Genomic DNA, 4,948 nt, shown 5'->3' with positions numbered 1-4,948 from the left:
GAGCAGAGTGGTTAATAAACACTACATTCTTTATGGCAAAACTTGAAAATGTGAGGTAGCAACAAGATTTTTAGTACACAAAAACACGGTGACTGTGTTTTACAATATAACAAGGCATTACTGTGTTATTGCAGAACTTGGGCAACTGTTTGGTCCCCAGACCAAAACACTCCTGGGCATCCACAGGAGCAGCTTCTGGGCACAGCTCCATGGGAACTCTGTGTTCTGATTTGAATGTCATAACTGATTTTAGGTTTTTCTGGGGTCATCTGGTACTTGTGAGTAAGCCTTGCAAAACTTAGTCACTGGAAATCTGTCAAAATAGAGTTGGGATCGCAGGCTTTCCCAGCAGGGACAAACCTTACACCAATCCCCTTCTAACTAGTAAATGGAAAATCTTCTTTGGTAACCTTTAAATTTATGGGAAAAAGGTGGGAAATTCTATTCACCTGAATTAATCTCAGTAATAAGAAATCAAAGCAGTATCCCATCCACTAAAAAAAAGAAAAGAAAATATATTATATTTTCACTGGATTTCAACAAATAAAGATAAAATTAACATATTTATTTATATCAAGCTGATCATACTCTTTCACATGCTTACAAAGTCAGATGTAATAAAAGGGGCCCAGGTTGTTTGGTATTTGTATTGAAAAAAGAGTTTTACCTTGAAATAAGGAAATATAGAAATAAGGAAGAAAACCTGCAAAACACAGAGAAGAGTAAGGTGACAAGTATGTCCTTGAACTGGAGCATGTCTAAGGAATGACAGTAAATACTTTGGGCCCTAGGTATCCACAGTGCTGAAAAGATCAAATTGACCATTAAATGTACTATTACACTACCTCTTTCTGTGAATGTAATTGGTATTTTTGCAATTATAAAAACTCCTGATATCATTCTTATTTTGTGAATAATACATATTTACAAAATGAATACTTTTCATTTTTTATTTGTGTCAGTCACAACTCTAAGAGTTCTACTTATTTCCAAATTGATCCAACAGGTGCCTGAAGATTGGAGACAATTTAATACTGACAAGTTTAAAGGATGTCTGTCTTTGAATAATTTTCCTAACAAGTAATTGCTGGGAAATGAACCTCCAACAAAAGCAGACAATAATCTGCTTGCCCTTTGTGATGTGGACCACACATTCAGTTCCTTGTATTTGGAAGAATACCATCACAGTAAACAATTATATACTTGTTTATAAGTCACTGCTTGAAGTATATTATTGGATATAAAAGCAAAAAGGTAAGAAGAATATGAAAGCAAAGCTGTTAATACCTTTTACTGACTGTTTTTCAGTTTCACTATCTTGATATTATACCTCTTTTCCTTTGGTTGTTGACTTTGTAAATATCTGATGCAAATACTTTTTCATTATGGTAGATTCTGTTTATATCTTACAGACTCTCACATGCTTTTATACACCAGCACTTCAGACAAAATACAAAAATCTCTGAGCTTTTTAAAGAATTATTTAATAAGCCTAGGCTTTCATAGCTGCATTGAGATGTGTTCTTCCAGTCAGACAATACACCTTGTTCTTAATATGTTCTACTATTTGCATATGGACAGTCATTGAATCATAGAGGGAAAGAGACCAAAATGTCACCTCAAATTTACCTCCATCTGTGACTCAAGTACCAAGGGAATCAAAATACAAGTGTGTATGAGACCACTCTCCTGCTGAATTAACTATTCTGGGACTGATTATTTCTCTTGGGTAGAAAATAAACCCTTGAAAGAGCGATACTGAAATCATGTTTGCCTATTAGGACCTGCAACAAAGCCAATGCACTTTCACTCAAAGATATATCAAGCTGTCAGGGGGTCTAAGGTATCACTATTGATTCCTGCATGAAGTTCTGGCTCCACTGAGATCAACAGAAAAAATCCCATTGGTCTCAATGAGGCCAAGATTTCATTGCTTATCTTTCCTTATTAATAACAAGAGTAAATTTCAGACAGTCTCATTAAAATAACCTGATATTATATTACATGGAAGGATTCTCTTAGCAGTCATAATAAATAATGGGAATAGAAGAGCAACAGAAAAGGCAGAAGTAATAGGAATATGAACCAGGATAGGAGCTGAGATTGCAAATATTAAGTGGTTATTAGTCCTTTTCAACCTTAGAGATATTAATGATCCCCAGCTTTAGTTCTCAAAGAACTCATTTCCTACCCTTGCATTCTTTTCCAGAATTAAGTTCAAATTTCCATGGGAAATATAAAAGGGATCAAGAGGTATCCATTTAACAATATATAAGGCCTTCATTCATCAACAGCAGCTTTCTCTTTTTCTTTCAGATATTCACACAACATCTGAATGCCTTGAAATTGTTAATGAATTTATGCTATAACCTCCTGGAGAATTAGAGGGGAACTATTATCTCTATTTTACAGCTGGAGAACGGAGACAGAGAGAATTTGTGATGTGCCTGACATCTCTCACTGGATTTTTCAAACTCCATATTTAAACTGCAACACTTTCTTAGCTTCTGATTATCTTTGCTTTGGGGATTCTAGCTTATTTAAATTCTGTTCTCTTGTACACTTTTCTCTAGGCCAAATCCATGCAAAACTCATCCTTAACCTCAACAAATATCTGGAAAACACCTTGTCCAGAAGAAAGCCAGAGTTTTCCCTGGCTGCTGAAACTTGTGAGGCAGCAAAAAGCCAAAAACAGGCTCTGAAGGATCTCAAAACTTCTTTGAAAACATAATAAATGCATACAGACTCAGACTTAACAGATTTCCTCATCTTAATTTTGCCTTTGATAGAGTTACTAGAAATTCTTCAAACTGAACTTACATTGTTTGCACTATTGAAGTTGTTGGTATTTTGGCACTTTTTTTTATCTGAAGCTCTCTCCTTAATTAACTGTGAGAGCTTGGACTACTTTTATGTATAACTTTTATTTTATGAGGGCTGGATTGCCTTGTCATGATGCCTTTCACTTTGCAATGAAGCAACACACCTCATAAATCTGTCTTGATTAAAAAACTTAAGAATGCACGAGGATGTTTTGTCTGCATTCTGTTTAGTGAGGAGGGCAGGAGCAGCCAGGTTTGCTGTGAGCTGCATTGTGTGTGGTACCCCAGCTGCTTTCTAAGGGTTATCTCAGTCTGCTATACTTACAAATTCTTACACATAACTATCATTTAGTAAATGTTTTATTTGTTTTCTAATTAACTCTATCAAGATAAGTTTTTTTTAAAACTAAAGATGTAATCTCTCCCTAGGATCTATTTTGCACAAACCTAAAATTCAGTTTTGACTTTCTTTAGGTATTTATACAAAGGCAGTTTATTCTGTATGAAAAAGCTTCATCCTAAAAGAGCCAGCATACTTTCTCCCTGGATACATTGAAAGCCAGGATGCTCATGGAGTGTTCTTCAGGCCTTACAAGGTGAGAGATGGAGTAAAATGCAGCAAGAGGAATGAAGTTATTGGAAAGTTTCTTCATTCAGGATCAATACACACTCCTTTCCACCACTCTTGGCCTGGAGAACTATAGAGGGGAAACTTTGGATTCTGCCTAGGGAAGAAGACTGAGGAAAAAAACATGGAGCAGAAGACTTCTTTCTATAAAATCACTGCTGTAAATATCTAGCTTTGATTTTCCTTTTACTTATACCCATTTCACTTTATGGAAGTACTACTGACTGATTCTGTTGCTGATATCCATAGGAATAAGGAAAGTCAGAGCTGGGTTGATTATATTTCAGTATGAAACAGTCTGTCAGTGATAAGACTGAAGACTGAACTTATTATGTTTTCCTGATTTATTCAATATAAAGAATCCTGGACATCTAGAAATTGGAAAATTCTGGATACCACTAGCATTGACTGGTACAATGCAGTATCTGCCTTTCAGCAACCTGAATTGTCTTCAAGATAGATCCTGCTTTGAGAAGGTCAAATGGATCAAAAGGTTTCCAGGAGTTCCTTCTAAACTCAATTGTTTGTTGCTTTTGTGTTCCTACTCACTGCCCACTGTGAAGCTATAACTGCACAGAGCCATGTCCATGGCATTCCACATGACCATGTTTCCCAGTGCTGCCAATTCCAGAACCAGGTGCAGCACCAGTTTCCAGGTCTTGCTGTACCCTGAGCAGCACAGTACTGACACTGTCACCTTCTTTTGCTTCCAGCAGCATCTCTCACTTCAGCACCAAATCCTTGAAATCTGATACAAAGCATGACCATGGAATCATAAAACCCTGAGTTAGAAGGGACCCACAGGGATCACAAGTCCAACTCCTGTTAATAAATTAATAAACCAAAGCTCACCTGTAGTTACTAAGTCGGGAGGTCATTGGTTCTCTGCACATTGTTTTCCTGCAGACTCCTGGTTCTGGGAAAGGACACCAAGTGTGCCCATTCTTCATGAAGCCAAGTAAAGTTCTGGAAAGATTGTTAGTTCAGACAGGTAATGATATAAAACCATGACACTAATACCAGACCCCAGAGAGCTGAAGAAGCAGCACAGCTGTATTTTCATGGTGCTGAATCAGCCAATGCCCACTGCACAGTTAATCTGCCCAAGGAGGTGTCTGTACATTACAAAGAACTGCAGGTTTCATGTGCGTGCTGTTCACTGACATTTGCAAGATTTGCAACTCCACTGGCAGCCACTGAATGAAAATGAAGCAATTTGGTTTAATAATGCAGATGTCAAAATATTAAACATTCAGGACAATTATATTGGGAAGCTGTCATCATCAATTTTGTTTATTTTTCTTATTTTGGAATTGTTTGAATGGTATATTTCCCATTGTGGTGAAAGATGATAAACAAAGTAACTGAGCTGAAGCTAAATCACTCATAAATCCATCTTTCAGAAAGGTGACATGTCATTAATTCAGGCACTGGAACAAGTAAGATCATTAAATATTATGACACACTTCATCCAATTTCTCCACAAAATAATTTTCTT

This window comes from Oenanthe melanoleuca, chromosome 1A, assembly GCF_029582105.1.
Source record: "Oenanthe melanoleuca isolate GR-GAL-2019-014 chromosome 1A, OMel1.0, whole genome shotgun sequence".
Classification (NCBI taxonomy): domain Eukaryota; kingdom Metazoa; phylum Chordata; class Aves; order Passeriformes; family Muscicapidae; genus Oenanthe; species Oenanthe melanoleuca.
The sequence above is the reverse complement of the archived record's forward strand: the minus strand, read 5'-3'. Positions refer to the sequence as shown.